This window comes from Schistocerca nitens, chromosome 6, assembly GCF_023898315.1.
Source record: "Schistocerca nitens isolate TAMUIC-IGC-003100 chromosome 6, iqSchNite1.1, whole genome shotgun sequence".
In the NCBI taxonomy this organism is placed as follows: domain Eukaryota; kingdom Metazoa; phylum Arthropoda; class Insecta; order Orthoptera; family Acrididae; genus Schistocerca; species Schistocerca nitens.
In genome coordinates, this window is record NC_064619.1 from 513,251,638 (window position 1) to 513,273,854 (window position 22,217).

The following is a 22,217-nucleotide window of genomic DNA, read 5'->3' on the forward strand; positions in this document are numbered from 1 at the left end:
GCTGGTCTACTGACTACACTACAAAGGAATTAAATATTTCTACATATACGGTAAAGCAAGCTAGGAAAATAAAAGCAACCCAAGGAGTGCTTCCACAACTTCAGCAGGCTCAGGGTAAGCAATTGAGTTCAGAAATAAAGGTCCTAGTGTCAGAGTTTTATGAAAATAATGACTACAGCCGAATAATGCCTGAAAAAGAAAAGCCTATGTAACGGTGAAAATGGGAAATGTACATGTACAGATGTAAAAAATACTGTTGCTATGCAACATATCAGAACTATTTGTAGAATTCAAGGAAAAGTATCCCAATACCAAAGTAGGTTTATCGTCTTTTTTTCAATCTCTGGCCAAAATGGGTTGTGCCTGTAAGTGCAAGGGGCACACATAATGTTTGTGTGTGCGAGACCGATCAAAATGCTAAGCTGATGTTTGCTGCTATAAAGGATTCTGGTCTGGATTACAAAGGTGCAATGAAGCTGCTAGTGTGTGACATCAGTTCCTACCAGTGCATGATACACAGGTGTGAAAAGTGTCCTGGTAAGGCAAATCTTGCAGAACACATGAATAACAAACTGTACGGTGAACTCCTTATGGATGACGATGAACTTGTTTCTTATAAACAATGGACACACATGGATTGCACAAGTCTTGAAACAAAGCAAAGTACAGTGGAAGAGTTTGTTGAAATGTGTTGTCAAAAAATGGACAAACTGACCACACACGGCTTCACAGCAACAGCACAATTGGCTTATCTCCAGTTTTGTAAGGATAATTTGAAACAAGATGAAATTATAGTAATACTAGACTTTTCTGAAAATTATGCATTTATAGTTCAAGATGCCATCCAAGGATATCACTGGGACAACAGTCAAGCAACTCTCCAGCCATTTGCGATTTACATCAGGTGATGTGTCTGTCATGAACCTGTGACTGTTTAATTCACGATGCTATTGCAGTTCATGCCCACATTTGCACTTTCATCGCATATGTGAAAAACAAGCTGCCTCACATGCATTTTGCGAAATACTTTAGTGATGGGCAGATAGTCAGTACAAAAACTGTAAAAATGTCAAAAATTTATGCATGTGTTGCCACGATTTTCAGATTCACACAGAATGGAATTTTTTCGCAACAAGTCATGGTAAAAATGTATGTGATGGTATTGGTGCTGCCATTAAGCGCATGGCATCATGAGCTAGGCTGCAGCACCCCACAGGTCACATTCTAACACCTCTTCAATTATTTACCTGGGTACAGAAAAATATCTCTGGCATACAATCATTATGTTTTGAAAGATGAGGTGAAATCAGTCGAAGAGTTGCTAAAAAGCAGACTAGAACACGTTAAAACTGTTGCAGGCACAAGGAGCCATCATCACTTCTCTCCAGCGGACTATGACAATGTGCAGGTGAGCAGACTGTCCGGTTATAACTACAGGTTCATGCACAACATGTGTCTTCACAGTGTGTCTGACTCAGGATTCAGAAGAAAAAGCAGCAACATACAATCAGGTTGCTATGTTATTGCTGTTTATGATGACAAATGGTACTTGGGATGTGTTGCAGAGTGCTGTGAAGCAGAAGGTGATGTATTTGTGAACTTCATGGCACCAGCTGGACCAGCAAGATCATTTCATTGGCCATGTTTGTCAGTCAGATGTTGGATTCCTTTTGAACATATTCTTATGACAGTTCCAGTTCCTACCACAGTGTCAGGAAGACAGTACGATTTGCCACTCAATGTACAGAGTACAGTAGCTAAAGTGTGGGAGAACTTCTGTTCGAAGCACAATTGACTGGTTTTTAGCAGTTAAGGTGCAGTAAACATTAATGATAGGTTCGGTTAATCTGTCTATATGTTGTTGCTTAGTGATTAAACAGTTGTGGAAGAGGATAAGAAGAGGCAGAGCAGTTTACGATATGTTTTTACAAAACTGTGTTGTGGAACAATGACCACATCACCAAATACATCTGTCAACTTCCATTGTACACAAATGTCGTGCAATAACATGCTGAAATTGTGATATATATCATTATGGTCTACTTATGCAGTGTGTGAAATTTGGCTTGGATACCACTTGTCCCTTTTGTGCTACCACACTTCGAAAATCCATGTTTTTCAGGTAATTTTTGTATTTTTGTGTGCATGTAACTCAGTTTTTGTGACTGATATGGGCATGATGAGTTCTGTGTTTGTTTAGGCCACATTAAACTTACCACAAAAAAATTTAGGCCCTATACCCTTTTTGAGTGAATTATATTTGGCATAGAGGGCACCTACAATGTGTACCTTTTAACGTATTACATTTTTAAAATCACATTTTGGATTTTTTTAATTTCCCTCAGAAATATGTTGTTGGTGTTTTGATTCATGGATGTTACTGGGTTGCAAAAATTTCACTGGACTGTGTGGAATAGTTCCAAAGTTATTAAGACCTAAATTTGGGTTGCAATTTCCGGGTCACGCCACCTTCTTTCACAAGTCATAATTCTGGAACTAATTGGCAGGGGAAACTAATACTTTGTACACGAGTGTTCCACACCTGGTAGAATTAGTGTACTGAATTTCAGTCAAATCTGAGACTATGAGCTGGAGCCCTGGTTGAACTGACATGGAATGACCATATGAAGGAACAAGTAATCATTTACTGAGTATGTTGCAAAAGAAGTGCACAAGAAGTGTCTCCAAAACATGATGTGCCTGTTAGCTAAAACAAACTTGGTGGTCACACTGAATGTTCCCTTGCAACACAATATAAAAACAGGGAATTTAAAAATTTAACAGCCAAGCAAAAAGGGCCTTTTTATTTTTTTTAACCAACATTGTATAGAAAAATGGAAGAGAGGCCAACCCGTCACCATCTTCTTTCTTCACAGACAACTGATAGCTTTTAAAATTATGCATTCTTTGCCGAAGTGGTGCTGGATGTCAAAATTATCAAAATTATAGATGGATCTAAGTTTCTCTTCAGCGTCATAAAACTGAACAGCTTCTTGTTTGGTGATATTCAAGAGTTATAATCTCTGTAGACATTAACTCTCTTCTGTAACTCATTTTGAAAAGTTGATGTAATATTAGGATATGGCATTTGCATTCTTCTACAGATCCCAACACACTCCGATCCTGTTTCTTCTTCTAGACATTTGTCTTTGTCTTCTGAGTCAGGTGATTCATCAAAGAATCTCCTGCATTTAATGTCACATTTCCTTCTTTGATTCTCATCAGCTAAAGGAGGTGGAACTGTTTCTGAATTCCTGATCTCTTAAAGTTTCTTTTCAGGTGAATCCTTGTGAATTGAAAAATATGCCTGAGTCTTAGATAAAAACATTGCAAGTGTGTCATACATTTTAACAGGAGTAAAAATGTCCACATCCCTAGCTTGCAGTTTTTCCATTGCTTTGTCAAACTAATGCAGAATACAACCCCACACTGATGTCATGAAAGCTACCTCAATACTACTTAATTTTCCAAGAAAACCTTCGCTTCACATCTAACTGTATCGCTTTCACTTTCTGCTATTGTCCTTAAAGCAGAAAACACAGCTTTCCAATATGCATTCAAACTCTTACAAGCATCATCACATGCACGTCACTGTGCTGTGGACAGTGACTTCGATGTAATACTTGCAGGATAAAAAAATGTTTTCAGGGTGTTCATCTGCCTGCAGAATCTGAAAAGAATTTGTATAAACCTGAATTAACTCGAAAAACTGTATTGCAGCTGTGCAGAATAATCGTATGACTGACCTCTACAGCTGTCAAATTTTGGTCCATGTAGTTCTAAAAAATTCAAAACTGTTTGAGAAAGCTTCTCATTCATTGTGGCCTGCCGATTTTACAAAACACAGGAATCTTTCAACTGAGAGCCCATCTTCATTTATGTATCCAATTATCATACTTAACTTGTCATTATGGGATATATCTGGTGTAGAACCTACTATGACTGAAAAATATTTAGAAGAAATCACTTCGTTACATATTTTTTGGGTCAGTGACCTCTCCATAACACATATTAAATCTTCATAAGTTACTGATGACAAGTCTGATGGAAATCCTTTTCCAGGGTTAACAAACTTTTCTATGGTCAGCCAAAAATGAATCATACTCCGCAGTTAATTTCAGACAAATCATAAAACTTCCATTTGTCACAGAGCCAGACACCACCTTGTCTCCACAAAACTACTAGACACTTAGAAATCAGCTTCTTAACTACAGAAACAACTCTCCTTATCACACTTCTCCATTATGTAACTTCATATTCACACTTGGTGAGCAACCATCTGTCAGTTCCATTCATCTCTCTTGCTCTGTTTTTCAATTTTAAAATTCAGTCTCTGTGATTTTCATATTCAGCTCTCCAATCACTAACACCAGGTGTTGCAAACTGAGAACACCATCAAATAATTTACAACATGCACAGAACCACGGTCCTTTCCTAGGAGAATATACAAGATATTTACATTGATAATTTCCCCGTACACCAAATCCTTCTGAAAAAAAATTTTTCTGCAAAATCGCCGAGATCTGTCAGCACATCGGCGTGACGTGATAGAATAAGATCAACATTTTTGTTTTGAACAATGCCTTTTTTAATCACGTATACAGTGTCTGGTCATTGTTTCCCCAATATAATGGGTCATTACTGGGAACAGGAAAATCCTCTGCATTAGAGCTTGTAGATTCTTGACATCCTTCCGGAAATCCGAAGGTTAGAAATTCTGCATTCTGTTTGCCATTTATAGCTCAAATTTTGTCTGCACTTATTGGGCTACACTGTTCACTGTTAGGCTAGGCGCGCACAGGCGATTTTTCAGTCGGCACGACTTAACAATCGCTGTCGCGGAAGTACATTGTGGTGCGCACACAGCGGCAGGAAAATCACAACTACTCTCAGTACCAGCATGGATTTCATCGAAACAGCTTGTTTGGTGGCGCTTTTACTACGAAGAAGAGCGAGAAAACAGCACAAATGTCGTTACTGGGTGCATCCGATTGTAAGTCAAAGAATAGTGAAAGGGCAGTTTTACAAATTACACGAAGAGTTACAAAATCACCCAAATAAATTCTTTCAATACTATCGAATGAGTAAGAATAGTTTTGGTACACTGCTTCAGACAGTAGGACCGAATATAACAAAACAAGATACGACATGGAGGAAGTGTATACCACCTGAGGAGGGCTTATCAGTGACTTTGAGGTGAGCACACAGTATTTCATTCAACAATTTTTATTGCCCTTTTACATTATTGATTAGATACATCAAGAAAATCACTACTGCAAGTCGAAACTGGCGAAACAGCGTGTTTTTGATTATAGACAATATCGTGCTCGTAGAATGGTGGAATGTACTTTGGGGATTTTGGCTAACAAATGGAGAATATTTCATCGACCTATGGATGTGGATGTTGGTTTTTCAGACGTAATCATAAAAGCATGTTGTATTCTGCATTATTTCGTAAGACGAAGTGACTGTGCACGAACTGAGGACGAGCCGTACAAATACCTTCTGCAAGGCTGTGAGCCTGTAGGAATAAGAGCTGATGTGTGTGGTAAGCAGATAAGGGATTATTCTGCAAACTACTTTGTGACTCCACAAGGATCAGTATCTTGGCAATAGGAAAGAATTTAAATTGTTGTAACTGTGATGTCTACATGAATCAATAATATAAGTGAACTATGAAATACCTTTGTTAGTCTTTTCTGGTCCAGACAGTTCATTCCAGTTCCGAATTAGGCTGCAGCATACTTCTCCCCATAGTTTCTCTTTCAAATTGTGATCACTGTATTCTTTTAATTTCCTGTTGTAGAGAGCTGGTTGCTTTTCTACTTCTGCAGTTAGTCTTTCTGAATCGACAACACAACTTACAATGTCATCGGTAGCGCAACTCCCGTTATCAGACATGCTGCTTGCGCACTGAACTTGTGTGTATGCAACACAGAGCGAGAGCGACTGACTGAGAAATTGCGTCGCTAGTGCGCGCGGGCCCATGCCAGTAACTGTGAATCATTCCATACATGCGACAATCGCGTCGCGCGTGAAATAGGGCTGGTTGCGTCTTTTAAATCGCCGCACCTTTTTGTCGCACGTGCGCACGCTCCTATTCGAGCCACTATGTTTCATTCTTGCGACAAATAAATCGCGCGACGGAAAATCGCCAGTGCGCGCCTAGCCTTAATGTTCTGAGCCACAGCTTCACCTGATGTTCAGAGCCACATGGATCCTTTCACATTTACCACTAAAATGTGTGTCCAGTCGCCGTATTTTCTTTAAAAGTTTACTATACCTCTGTCTTTTTTTCTTCAGCTTGCTTTTGATATGCAGCTCGAACTAACCTTGATTGTCCATCCATACCACTACCGTGAACTTAAGATGAAAAATATCTGCAATGTAAAGTGTTCAAAACTGAACATATACGGTAGTAAACTCCAGACTATCCGGCTGAATGTGGTGAAAGGTCAAGGTGAACAACAAAAAAACCGGATAGGTTGGAGTTTCATAATTTTCTCTTCCGACTGCACCAGCACCATTAAATGCACCCTTTTTTATTCTAAAACCCTATTTTATTAACATTTTCCGACTTCCATACTTACAAAAGTTTTTGCGTTTGTCACCCACTTCGGACTCGTCAATTAAAAAAACAAAGGACCATACAAAGTAACAATTTAACAACGAAAGCACTATGAAAATCTGATCGCAATAGAAGAAACAATGAACACAGGGTTGCTAAGAGAACTGCTCTCTACGTTGTCCATTGTTGTTTGTGTGGGCTTCTAAGTATTGCTTTATGAAGAGTGGTTCCCGTGATTTATCCAATATTATAATTGTGACTCCAGATATGTCAGAAGCACAAAAGATGTTAAATAATTTTGAAAGGCAACGCAGCATTGTAGCCAGCACCTGCTTCCCAAAGCTCTGAAAAAGTACAGTAGATACAATAAATTAATCCTAACTTTGTTACGGAGAAGTATTATTATGATATTAATTAAATAGGCTGGAGAGTCACGAGCCGGTTAGTAGAGAGTTCACTGTACTTTGGTTATCACAAATACAACAGCACCAACTTCATTATGGCTAATTAGGAGTCGAATTACATACCTTGTTGACAACCACATCAAATATTTTGTTGTGAATGATGGTACCATCACTTGGGGTGATTTGGAACTACTGGGGTGAAATGGAACACGGTATCCATTTCAACAAATCATCTTTGCTGTGGTGTGATACTTTGGTGTAACTAATGAAAGCAGGGATTCCCAAAGTGGCCGATATCGACCCCTTGGGGTCGATATCGGATTCCTAGGGGTCGACATAAACGAAAACTGATTTTGGGGGTTGACGAGGTCTAAAAATCGACCCCTATTAAATTAAAACAAGTTCTTATTTAAAACTTTCAAGATAGGTAGCATTGCTAATTCTCACTCTTGTCTTCTTCTATTGACCTAAGTCAGAATGAAAAATAAAACTCTGTAGCAGCTGTTTTAAGTTAGCGGACCATTATGAATAAGGGGGTTGATCTTAAAAGTAGGTAATTTGGCCATGGGGGTCTGAGGTAACATTTCATTTTGGAAAAGGGGTCACTTGTCCAAAATAGTTTGGGGATCCCTGCTCTAGAGTAACCACAGATATTAGTTGTTCCAGTGATATACAAATTGTATGTGTCAAAGAGGTATGTGATATTTAAAAAAATAATGTATTTAAGTGTAAACTTTACCTTTTTTCTAAAACTCTGGAAACAAACTGTTGCACAGCTACTTTGGTAATAGTAATACAGTTCTCTGAGATTGGAATGTGGAGAACAACTATCAGTGATGATGTTTGAAAAGTTAGGTTAGGTTTGGTCATGTTATTCGTTAGCTGCAAGCACAAATGTAGAAAATCTTATTTTTTCAGGGTGAATTGGAACATGCCACAGGTATAGAAAAAGAAGATTGGGCCAGCTGGCTATCAAAAATACAGCAAGACAAACCTGCAGAAAGCTGTCAGTGATGTCAAGGCAAGTAAATTATCGCTCAGGAATGCATCCAAAAAATATGGTATACCACCTAGTACACTTTCAAGGAAATTAAATAACAAAAATCCTTTGAAAATAGGTGGACAAACTGTTTTGAGTTTAGAAGAAGAGAAGACATTAGTCAGTGGATTATTTAAATGTGCAGAATGGGGTCAGCCATTAACGACAAGTGAGATAAGGGATATTGTAAAGAGGTACTTGGGCTGAAGGGGAAGAGTGGAAGAGAGGTTTGAAGACAATTGGCCTGGATATGAGTGAGTGAAAAATCTGCTTTCACATCACCACAGTCTTACTGTCCGTTTGATCGAAAATGTAATGAGAGCTAGTGCTCAAGTGAACAGAGATGTCACAGCAAACTATTTCGAAAATTTGGAGGAGACTGTGAGAGGTGTTCCACCTAGCTACATAGTCAACTATGATGAGACAAACTTCTCCGAAGATCCTGGTGCTATCAGAGTGTTGGTCAAGAGGGGATGTAAACATCCTCATAGAATCATAGACTCATCCAAAAGAAGCACATATGTAATGACAGCTGCTGCAGGAGAGGGACATCTTCTGCCACCTTATGTAGTTTACAAGGCCACTCATCTGTATCCAAATAGGACTGAAGGTGGAGTGAATGGTACAGCCTACAACTGAAACCAAAGTGTATAGCTTTGCTGTATCTTAGAAGGCTTGAGGGGTTCAAAGTTCTGATAGGAGACAATCTCTCAAGGCACATTTCCTTGTTTGTAGTCTCCCAATGTGAGACGGAGAATATTAAGTTTGTGTTGGTCCCGCCAAATGCAACACACATCTGCCAGCCTCTAGACGTGGCACTCTTTTGCCCAATGAAGATAGCTTAGCGAAAAGCTTTGACTGATTGGAAGAAAGGCAATAGGGGTGTTCTTCCAAAAAGCGACTTCCCTAAGACATTGAAGGCGACATTTCACTACATGGGTGAGAAAATTCGAGACAATGTTATTGCAGGATTTCGTGCTTCTGGTCCAGGAAAAGTTCTCTCTCTCTCTTACCTGTTACTACTTTGGAAAATGAAACAGGTGACCAAATGTCTTTGTGGAACACTTGAAAGATGTTCGTTATGGATTTGTTAATTCCCAACCCAAAAAAGCTCGTGGTAGAAAACTGGAAGTTCTCCCTGAGAAAAGTGTCACGTCACAGACAGAAATTTCAGACAATATTAGAGAGGACAGCAAGGAGAAGGAAGCTGATGGTCCCAAAGTTTTGGAGCAAGAAACTATATCTGAGACAACAACTGAGACAACCTTCTGAGGCACCTAAAATGACACTGGCCAAAATTGATTTTAAGTTTCCTGTTACAGATACTAACCATTCAAAATTGTATGTAGGAAGGATTGAGGCTATGGAGCTGTATGATGACATTAAAGTTAATTTCATGAGGAAGAAAATTATTGAGAAACAAGAATACTTTTCTTTCCTGTTGTTTTAGACATGTGTGTGGTGTCAAAAGCACAAGTTGCGATGAAGATGCAAGGAACTGATTTCCGACGAGGTAGAAAGAAATTTAAAACTCTTGAAGGCATTGACATCATGTAACGTAAAGTGTTGTATTAAGTAATGAATGATATGGTTTGTTTTTTGTAACATCATTGTCTTAGAAAAGCATTTGTAAGCTCAGAGACTTAATGGTTAATAAAGCTGGTCGCTAATATAAAAAATATTAATTGGCAATAATTAATACAAAGTTGAGGTAGTATAAATGCATTTTTCTTAGTAAAATGCTTGTTAGATGTGTTTCACATGTTCCAATTCACCTCACCACGTTTCAAATGCAACTACAGTTCAAAATATGCAGATCAAATTCAATTCAGATCAAAATTTGAAGCAGAGTTATGGTACAGCATTTTCATTCATGTAACACATTGCTGTAGGAAGGACTAGAGATGCTGTATTTAAAATTTCAAAATTATAGTACAATATTTTGATATTAATTTTTAGTAAAAATTTCACTTTCTGTACCAATTCACCCGAAGTTACAGTAACATAACCGTGTACGGATGAAGAATTGCACAACATGTCACAGACAAATACTCTCAGGCTACGCAATCACAAGGAGAGTGAGGCTGTCTAATAGGGAACAGGCAGCCCGAGCACTCAGAATACACTGTCGCCCATGGCGGTAAGCTGTGATCAACTAGAGGGCAGGCAGGAAGCGCTGATCCAGTTTTCGAATGGCGTTCGTTACGAGCAAGACAGCTGCTGTCCAGTAAACAGGAGTAGCAGTTCTCAAGATGACCAACTTTATTCGCACTAACTTTGAGGGCACAAAGAAAGTGGAAATATTAAATTAACATCAAATGACAAGATGAGGGGAAGTCCACTGACTTTACAAGGAACTGTGGCGTTGCGAAGACCATTTCTACGGTTACTTTCGAATGTCTCATGAGCAACTGAAAACGTTATACAAACTCATTTAACCGAAAATCTCAAAAGCTGAAACAAACTAAAGAAAGTCCACAGGTTCAGAGCAAATACTTGTCAATTTGTCTGAGGCAAGCTCATTTTTATTTATCTTGTTAATTGATTCTCTTCTCATTGCTTTGTAGAACATTATGATACAAAATTATTTATGGTAGAAACCATTTACTTTATTTTATTACTTACTGTAACTACATATTTTCAAAAATAGTAATAATCATGAAACATGCAACTATATAAATAAAACATAAACTGAAAAATATTGCTCAGCTACAGGTCAATAGTTAGTTGCGCACACTAAAACAAACTTTTGCTTTCGCTTACATTTCTCTAGCACTACAAAAGAGTTTGGAAGATTCCCCTGTTTCCGAAACTCCAATTCATTTTACGATTTAGTACCAGCACTATTCTGTGACACCACTGAGCTGGGTGATACGTGTGATTTCATTGTTTAATATAGCAAGCTTATGATAGTATCAACAAGAATCAACTCTGGAAGGCAATGCAAGAGGCAGGCAATAAACTGATATGACTGGTTCAAATGCTTTGAGAAGAACAGTACACAAAGTAAAGGTTGTGGGCACTTTATCAAAGGCATTTGAAGTTAACAAAGGATTGTGACAGGGTGCTGTCCACTATTCTGTTTAATGTCGCCTTGGAGAGAGTAAAGCGAAAGACACAAAGCAGCAACCCTGGCAGAACACTGTTTAATAGAGTGATGCAGGATCATGCATATGCAGATGATATTGATTTATTATCCAGGAGGAAACACGATCTGGAAGAAAAGCTTAAAAAATTAGAAAGATATGGAGCGGAGATGGGGCTGACAATCAGTCAAAGACCAAGTATATGTTCACATACAGGAAAAGGTATAACAAAGGAGAAAGAAGCATGACTTTGAATGGGAAAGAACATGAACACTTTGGGAGCTTTAAATATCTTGGGTCACTGGTAACTGAGAATAACGATATGAAAGAAATATGGGCAGGATTATAGCTGTGGTGATGTATGGTTCGGAGACTTGGACACGATGCAAAATGATGAGTTGTTGCAGAGATGGGAAAGGAAAATACTTCGGAAAATCTTTGCGCCAGTGAATGATAGAGGGGTTTTGGCGGATTAGAAATAATAAGGAGACTAGAGAGTTGTTTAGCAACCCAGATATGGTGGTAGAAGCAAAGAGTAAAGAGTAATAGACTACACTGGTTGGTACATGTAGAAAGAATTGTGGAGAGCACCACTGTCAAGAAAGTTTTCAAAGGAAAACCAGGTGGACACCGTACAAGGGACAGACCAAGGACTAGATGGCTAGACAATGTGGAGGATGACTTTAGAAGAATGGGAGTTAGGAGGTGGAGAGCCAAGCAGCCAACACAGAAGAGTGGGCGAAGATTGTCCAGGAGGCTAAGGCCATACATGGGCTGTAGCACCAAGGTGTAAATAAATAAGTGCAAACCCTCCAAATAATGTGCCAGCTGCATCATTAAGTGAGTTTGTCTTTGAGCTGGGAGTGTACTGAATGAGTGCATCACTCAAAAAATAAGTTGCCATATGGTTGAGCTCGTGCTTCTCTCTCCTGTGACTGTCTCTGGTGTGTTGGTGATTTGTGGCTGTGGCTACATCTCGATTTATTTACTTTTGTTTTCGCTTGTTCGCCGGATGAACTGACATTACGAATTCAAATTATGCTGCTTCTTTGGATCCTCAATGTCAGGAAACAGTTCCTCTGACTTTTCAACATTTGATGATGTATTACGTGTGTCAGGAAGAAACTACATATAACCTGCCGGTGGGCAATTCTGATACTTCTTGGCTCAACATGTGCCTCCATTTATGACTTTTTGGTGTTTACTGTAGGAGGCTCTTACATTCTTCCATTTTGCTTGAACAAATTCACTTGTCAATCAAGCCATTTGCAAATTATTCTATTTCATATGGTGCATTTATTACTGATTATTATTAGTTCCAGATATTTGACCACTTGGTGATTCACACCATACAGGCAACTCAAATTTACTATCTATTCATCTATAACAGAACAGTTCAACATTTCTTAGGCTGCTGTACAATCACTTCATGATCCATACTATCCTGATGCTTCTGTGAACAGAAAATTCTTTTAATTGTTCTACAGGCAAACTGTCCCTTCAGTTAATTCTATGTTTCTGCGGTACTCCTGGCCTCTGCCCCCGAAAGTCTCAAACTGACATCTATCTTACACCATTACCATTTCCTGCTGCCCCCACCGCCCACCCCCATCTCTCTCTGCCCCTCTTCCTTCGTTTTATTTAGGTTTATAGCATTATGGAACATCATTCAAATTTTTGTCAGTGACTGTCCCTTTCCATCCTCCCCCTCCTTTGAGCTGTATGTGACCACCACTGCCTCTACCAGGATGAGTTTACTCTGCAGCTCCTACTTCACCAAGCTCTTCTCTCTACATTTTATTGGCCTCTGCAATTCATCTAGTCCATCCAAGACAATTACTCAACCCACAACACTGGGACAATGTTGCTGTGTGTTGCAAGTCTGTAAGCTGCCAACATGCATTGTAAGAAAACTGTCAGTGGGAGAGGGGGGGGGGGGGGGGTGTAGCAGAAGCTAATAGGAAAAATTGAATTAACAGAAAGCAGAATATTTTGACTGGTACTGAATGCATTCTGGTTGTTACCAACTGTAACTTACACACAACACAGTATTTACAGCAGCAAACATATCAGTAGATGATTTCAAACTCACAAGGGAATGGTCCAATCTGACATGCCAAAACAATCCCCTGAAAGTTTTTATGCAGGAAGAATACACTGGAATAAACACAATGTCAAAATTTTAACTGCTAAGACAAACTGCAAGTATTTAAAAAGTGTTGAGTTGACAAATTCATAGCTCACCAAGCAGCTGGAGAAATGTACACCCCTGCTGTAACTGTAGCAGACAGCACATGGGCAACTTGTTGGGCACATATGCTTGGTTGATGGTAAACAGATAACATGGCACAATATGATCATAATTTGTAAACCAAATTTCAGTGTGTTTATAGTTTATCTGAAACAATTCAGATCCTGGTAAGAAAAGTTAGAAGTTGAAAAACTGGACCTTTCTAGCACTTCAGTGAAAGGTAAGTGTGAAGTGCCCCTAATTGCTCGAAAAATATAATGGAATTTACTGCCAACACTACTTACTTGAATTTTAAAGTAAGCTTATATTATTTCACTAGAAGCTTTATTGAATTAATTTTTTATGTCAGGCTTTCTCAAATATTGCACTTTTTGAGTTGTGTCACTATTCTTGCCAGCATATGAATTGTTTACAGTTATTATTTTCTCAAATTTACAATTTATTTATTATCTTCAAGAATGCCTTTGTGGTATCACTAAATGTTGACAACAAATATAAAACTAAATTAATTGTTTTGTGATTACTTCATATATGCTTGCTAATAGTGTCATCTGTCTCTGTGCAGGTTCCAGAGTTTCACAGTAATGTAGAATCCAATTAATGTTTTCAACATTGTAAAGATGAAATATGAAAAATGTGGTATCCAACTGAAACCACCTACTTCTCCTGAAGACCTGCATGTGTATTACTTATATGTTAATTTCATGGACATTCATTCGAATGACGTCAACATTTGAAATTGTGGAAACATTGGAAGAAACGGGAATGGTTTGGATGATGACTGTGCTAATTAAAGACAAGAACAAAAATGGAGTACCTTCCAAGCCAAAATAAAATGTATACAGAAACAGCTTTCACTGACAATGAGAGGGCTGTAAATTTTTTTGTTTAAACAAAGGAAGGAGAAAATCCTTAAACTCAAGCAGCGAGTAATGGGGCAGGGGCAGGGAGGGATAGCAGGGCGGCGGACAGTGAAGTGCTGTTGGGGAGCGCGCAAGGATGAGGTGGAGAGAGGTTAGGCCAGCTAGGTGCAGTTGGGAGGTTAGGCGGATGGTAGGGGAGAGATGGGGGGATAGCAGAAAAGGAAAGAAGTAAAAAGACTGAGTGTAATGGCAGAATGATGGCTGTGCAGTGCTTCGTAGGATATATTGCAGGGAGAGTTCCCAACTGCGCAATTAAAAAAAGCTGGCGTTGTTTGTACACAGACTGTGAAGCAGTCACTGAAATAAAGGATGTCGTGTTGGGCAGTGTGCTCTGCAACAGGGTCGTCCACTTGTTTCTTGGCCACAGTTTGTGGTGGCCATTATGCGGACAGACAGCTTGTTGGCTGTCATGCCTGCACAGAATGCAGCACAATGGTTAGCTTGTAGATGACACGACTGGTTTCACAGGCAGCCCTGCCTTTGATGAGATAGGTGATGTTTATAACCGGACTGGAGTAGGTGGTGGTGGGAGGATGTATGGGACAGGTCTTGCATCTACGTCTACTACAGGGATATAATCCATGAGGTAAGGGGTCGTGTAGAGATGGACGAGTATATTGTGCAGGTTCGGTGGAATACCAATGTGGGAGGTGTTGGAAGGATAGTGTGCACGACATTTCTCATTTCAGGGCATAGCAAGAGGTGGTTCACATACTGGCTGAGAACGTAATTCAGTTGCTCCAGTCCTGGGTGGTACTGAGTTACGAGGGTAATGCTCCTCTGTGGCCGAACAGTGGGACTTTGTGAGGTGGTGGGTAACTGTGGGTGAGGATATAGTTGGCCATGGCAGCTAGTTAAGGAGGTTGTTGGCTTGGAATCTGTCAGGCATTGGGAAAGTGGCAAGGCCATGTAATCTACAAGCTAAGCTGCAACCACTGTGCTGCATTCTATGTGGGTATGACAACCAACAAGCTTTCTATCCGCATGAATGGCCACCGACAAACTGTGCCCAAAAAAACAAGTGGACCACCCTATTGTTGAGAACACTGGCCAACACGACATCCTTCATTTCAATGACTGCTTTACAGCCTGTGCCATATGGATCCTTACCACCAACGCCAGCTTTTCAGAATTGTGCAGTTGGGAACACTCCCTGCAATATATCCTACATTTCCTTAACCCTCCTGGCCTCAACCTTCGTTAATCATTTTTTTCACCCATCCAGCCCCTTCCCTGTTTCTGTTCGAGCACTACACATCCCTCATCCACCAATGCACGCAGTCCTTTTACTTCTTTCCTTTTTCGCTCTCCCCCCCCCCCCCCCTCCACCTCTTCCGAGCCCTCTGTCTAACCTCCCAACTGCAACTATCTGCCCTACCCCCCTCCACTTCGTGCTGCACGCAGCATTTCACCACTGTCCCCTGTCCGTACCTTGCTATACCCCTTCCTCCCCATCCCAGCCGCCTCCTTACCCCCATTCAGTTGCCATTCCCATCATGCACTGCAGCTGCTACTCGCAGTGTGGCTTCAGCTGCCAGAGGCTGCAGTCGTGTGTGTGTGTGTGTGTGTGTGTGTGAGAGAGAGAGAGAGAGAGAGAGAGAGAGAGAGAGAGAGAGTTGCGTTTGGGTTGGTGTGTGATGTATTTTCGACAAAGGCCTTGTTGGCCGAAAGCTTATATTGTGGCAATCTTTCATTTGTGCCTACCTGCGACTCAGCATCTCCACTACAATGTGAGTAGCAACTTTCTTTTTCATAATATTCTTACATTCCATCCTGGATTTTTCACTGTTTGATAAATGGAAGAAAGATTTACATGAAGTACAAAATGAAACTTGCAAATGTGTGAAAAAAAAAAAAAAAAACTATTCAAAAGATTTAGAACTACTCATGGGAGTCAATGCACCGTTACCAAGGAAGATCTACGAGTCTGGGGGCTCTGAATTGCAAGTCAGATGAATATCACTGATTTCCAGACTTCTACAACCTGGTTAAACAGATTCAGGAAATTACATGGAAAGGAAACTGCACAATTATCAAGTTTATCTCAAATAAAAGTGTAGAGGAGGTTAGTAGGTAATATCATAGTGAACTTCATAGCTGATGTGAAGATGAAGCTTCTTGTCATCCCAGGTTTCATGCAAATCACGCTTAATCATGTCAAATGAAAAAGGACAGAATCACTTGTCCAGTTCATGAGTTCTATGACACATTTGTGTACAACACTGCCAGTGGTAAGTATCAGTGGATTACTGTTTCTGCAGTATTACATGTCTTAATTTTCAATCCAAAAATGTCTTACTACTTGCAGAAAATAATTAATTGATTCTGTTGGACTCTTGGCCTGGGCATCTCCATCTTTGGGATGACGAAAAGACTTTTAATATAATTCGGATTCCACATGGAAAATATTTTTGTTGCACAGTATGATTTCTGATAGTTCTTTGTCATTTCAGGTTTATCAGCAGAACAGTATTATTTGACTTCAGTCACATTTGCACTGTCAGTTTGCAATAACAGATTTTACAAATCTGATCCAAGTTATGTCTGGCCGACAACACAATATGCAGAACAACAGCCACAACCACTTTTTACTCATTCCAATTCCGTCTAAATGAAACTAGTAAAGACTTTGCAGTGCCTGCATGCATTAATGTTTCTTTTACCTGCTGTAAGGAAAATATTCGTTTTTGTCATCCAGTAGACACTTCCAACTTTGTGATGGCTACAACAAATAAATAAGGAACTGTTTCATTGTTAGTACAACACAAATTATTCAAAAATTATCGTAAGAACTGTGCAACAGAAACAGTTATGAAATATTTGATGTCAACCAATTCAAGTCCCACTTGATGGTTGTTTTCTGTAATGTATAGCATACACTGTCTCAATTTTCTTTCCTCTACTAGTCATTCACCTAACAATTATATCTGCAACAGTTTATCTGTCGATGTGAACTGCAAGTTATTCAAAAAATGAACGTTGAGACATTTTTGGCATAGTTTAAGTGCTTAAGACACGAGTGTGTGCACATTGGATGTAGCGTTAGACTGCCGTCACAGTTGCAACTGCTTATTTACCATACCATGCAGGAAGGACTGTACAAACTGCTGTTACAAGCGGTTCTTTGTGCAGCAAAAATGAATAAACTTAAACTTTTTTTTTTTTTAATATACACAGTACATCTTAGAAGCTAAAATTTGGACTGAGCATGTCTTTCAGCATACTCTTCCTGTGGGAAAAGTTTCATGCTAGGTTTCAACTTGTCACATTGGATCGTTCCCTTGGATCGTCGATGAGACGCAACATCTCAGCAAGCAACTCTTCTCTGTCCCACTTCTCCTTTTCTAGACACAGAAACACCAAACACAGTATTGTCTGTTAGCTCACACTGGCACAGGCCAGAAAGTTATAAATGTAAGTTTATGTTGTTGAATTTAAATTGATTCAGTCAGTCCCATCAGCCACCTAATAAGTATTCTATAATAGGTTAAATATTCTTGTTTACATACAATACAGATCTCAACAGCTCCATGGCATGGTTGTCTTTTCTCACTCATACTGCCATAGTAAATACTTACTATTTTAGACAGCAAGTGTACAGATCAAAAGTTTTGGGTTTACTTCATAGATGGCTCTAGTATCTTTTTAATACTACTTACCAAGCTCTGGCTTGTGTATGTGAACAAGGCCAAAAGCAGTGTGATTCCGATTCCACATTAAATGTGCACATCTGCCATTAATTGGCATGGTAATCAGTTCAGAGATTATAAATGTAGGTGAGATGTATTGATCATTCCTCCTGGGACACCCTGTATATCATGCGGTTTAAAAAATCTCTGGATACTCACCTCTGTTCAATCTGTAGATAACAACCACACAATTACTAGCATGTAGCATCACATTTAAAATCTTTTTTTTAGTCTAATATAAAATTTCTGAGACTGAATGTGGAATTTGTTTTCATTTTTTCTAGAGAACAATGAGTGTTGTTCACACAATTTTGTGCAAAATAGTCAGACATGCAACGACACTTTACACTGCATCAAAGTTGTTAAAGATTTGAGCTCTGGCAGAATGTTCAAAAAAATTCACTTTAATTTCTTTGAGCCATGAAGCAATAGTTCTGGCTTTGTGGAGAAGCACTAGATCCTAATAGAAAAAGTATAATTTCAAACTATTTCACAGTCAAAAGACTTGGTATCTAATGTGTTTTCATTGCACTTACAACTGCCTGCCATCAATTCAGACCTGGAAAAATTCTCTATTCATCATCCTATACCCAATAAAATTTTAGTTTCCTAAACCTACTCAGTTAATTATTATTTATTAGGCATCTGTCAGGATAAAATATACTCATTCTAAAAAATGGAAACTTGAGGTTGGAATACAACAATGTAAGGAAGAGATACATTGCCACTTACGATATAGACAACATGTTGCAGACGGTCACAACTGAAAGATACTTACACATTGTCTTTTGACCACAAGTCTTCGTCACAAATGGAAACACACACACACACATTCATTCAATGAAGCAAGCACACCTCACACACACTGCCATCTCCAGTACGAGGTGCATTCAAGTTCTAAGGCCTCAGATTTTTTTTCTAATTAACTACTCACCCGAAATCGATGAAACTGGCGTTACTTCTCGACGTAATCGTCCTGCAGACGTACACATTTTTCACAACGCTGACGCCATGATTCCATGGCAGCGGCAAAGGCTTCTTTAGGAGTCTGTTTTGACCACTGGAAAATCGCTGAGGCGATAGCGGCATGGCTGGTGAATGTGCGGCCACGGAGAGTGTCTTTCATTGTTGGAAAACGCCAAAAGTCACTAGGAGCCAGGTCAGGTGAGTAGGGAGCATGAGGAATCACTTCAAAGTTGTTATCACGAAGAAACTGTTGCGTAACGTTAGCTCGATGTACTGGTGCGTTGTCTTGGTGAAACAGCACAAGCGCAGCCCTTCCCGGACGTGCAGGAAGGAACTTGTTCTTCAAAACATTTTCGTAGGATGCACCTGTTACCGTAGTGCCCTTTGGAACGCAATGGGTAAGGATTACGCCCTCGCTGTCCCAGAACATGGACACCATCATTTTTTCAGCACTGGTGGTTACCCGAAATTTTTTTGGTGGCGGTGAATCTGTGTGCTTCTATTGAGCTGACTGGCGCTTTGTTTCTGGATTGAAAAATGGCATCCACGTCTCATCCACTGTCACAACCGAAGAAAAGAAAGTCCCATTCATGCTGTCGTTGCGCGTCAACATTGCTTGGCAACATGCCACACGGGCAGCCATGTGGTCGTCCGTCAGCATTCGTGGCACCCACCCGGATGACACTTTTCGCATTTTCAGGTCGTCATGCAGGATTGTGTGCACAGAACCCACAGAAATGCCAATTCTGGAGGCGATCTGTTCAACAGTCATTCAGCGATCCCCCAAAACAATTCTCTCCACTTTCTCGATCATGTCATCAGACCGGCTTGTGCGAGCCCGAGGTTGTTTCGGTTTGTTGTCACACAATGTTCTGCCTTAATTAAACTGTCGCGCCCCCGAACGCACTTTCGACACACCCATAACTCCATCAACACACGTCTCCTTCAACTGTCTATGAATTTCAATTGGTTTCACACCACGCAAATTCAGAAAACGAATGATTGCACGCTGTTCAAGTAAGGAAAACGTCGTCATTTTAAGTATTTAAAACAGTTCTCATTCTCGCCGCTGGCGGTAAAATTCCATCTGCCGTACGGTGCTGCCATCTCTGGGATGTATTGACAATGAATGCGGCCTCATTTTAAAACAATGCGCATGTTTCTATCTCTTTCCAGTCCAGAGAAAAAAAATCGGAGGCCTTAGAACTTGAATGCACCTCGTAGCTTGGACCAGAATGGACCACTGGTTGAGCTGCCGGAAACGGCGCCAGAATACTTCATACTTCTCCTCATAAAAGTCAATTATATGTGAATGATAATTATATTTAGTGGTTCCCTGAGTTTTCCAGTTTTGAGCAAGATTGTTAACAGTGGATCAGGCCATATTCAACTCTCCCAAAATTTGTCACAGTGTTTCAACTTAATTCTTGCTAATGATTTTTTTTTTTCCCTGGCAGAAAACCTTTCTCTGATACTGACACACTGAACCTACATGTTTATGCTCTTGGATGTGTAACCTGATGTCACATACAGCATGTTCAAGTGGGGTATTCATAGACTGAGGCCACATAGTGTATAAGAATTTAGTAATTAAATCGATAAGTTCGATATTGTTATGCGTGGCACTGACAAAAAATAAAATAAAGCACTGTGTCACTCCCATCAAACAGTCCAACTTCAGTGCTTACTGTGTAACATGGCGATCAATAACTTATCTTGCCTCATTTTATGGGTTAGTGCATTGTGGTGTAACATTTGGCATAATTTTTCCATATGACACACACAAGTCTGAGTTTAATCTTTTCATAAACATCTACTTCATTGTTTGAAAGAGATTGTTAACAGTTACACATTCTAAATAGTCACCAAACAAAATTTGTCTTAATTATCTCCATCAAATCAATGAGACACAAAATGTGATGTACAAAAAAATTTGATGTTTTATAAAAAAATTCTTCTTAACAACTCCTACTACTCTATACAGGGTGTTACAAAAAGGTACGGCCAAACTTTCAGGTAACATTCCTCACACACAAATAAAGAAAAGATTTTATGTGGACATGTGTCCGGAAACGCTTAATTTCCATGTTAGAGCTCATTTTAGTTTCGTCAGTATGTACTGTACTTCCTTGATTCACCGCCAGTTGGCCCAATTGAAGGAAGGTAATGTTGACTTCGGTGCTTGTGTTGACATGCGACTCATTGCTCTACAGTACTAGCATCAAGCATATCAGTACATAGCAACAACAGGTTAGTGTTCATCACGAACGTGGTTTTGCAGTCACTGCAATGTTTACAAATGCGGAGTTGGCAGATGCCCATTTGATGTATGGATTAGCACGGGGCAGTAGCTGTGGCGCGGTATGTTTGTATCGAGACAGATTTCCACAACGAAGGTGTCCCGACAGGAAGACGTTCGAAGTAATTGATCGACATCTTAGGGAGCATAGAACATTCCAGCCTATGATTCGCAACTGGGGAAGACCTAGAACGACGAGGACACCTGCAATGGACGAGGCAATTCTTCGTGCAGTTGACAATAAACCTAATGTGAGCGTCAGAGAAGTTGCTGCTGTACAAGGTAACGTTACCACGTCACTGTATGGAGAGTGCTACGGGAGAACCAGTTGCTTCCGTACCATGTACAGCGTGTGCAGGCATTATCAGCAGCTGATTGGCCTCCACAGGTACACTTCTGCGAGGTTCGCCCAACAATGTGTCAATCCTCATTTCAGTGAAAATGTTCTCTTTACGGATGAGGCTTCATTCCAAACGTGATCAAAATGTAAATTTTCACAATCAACTTGTGTGGGCTGACGAGAATCCGCACTCAATTGTGCAATCACGTCATCAACACAGATTTTCTGTGAACGTTTGGGCAGGCATTGTTGGTGATGTCTTGATTGGGCCCCATGTTCTTCCACCTACGCTCAATGGAGCACGTTATCATGATTTAATACGGGATACTCTACCTGTGCTGCTAGAACATGTGCCTTTACAAGTACGACACAACATGTGGTTCATGCACGATGGAGCTCCTGCACATTTCAGTCGAAGTGTTCGTACGCTTCTCAACAACAGATTCGGTGACCGATGGATTGGTAGAGGCAGACCAATTCCATGGCCTCCACGCCCTCCTGACCTCAACCCTCTTGACTTTCATTTATGGGGGCATTTGAAAGCTCTTGTCTGCGCAAACCCGGTACCAAATGTAGAGACTCTTCGTGCTCATTGTGGACGGCTGTGATACAATACACCATTCTCCAGGGCTGCATCAGTGCATCAGGGATT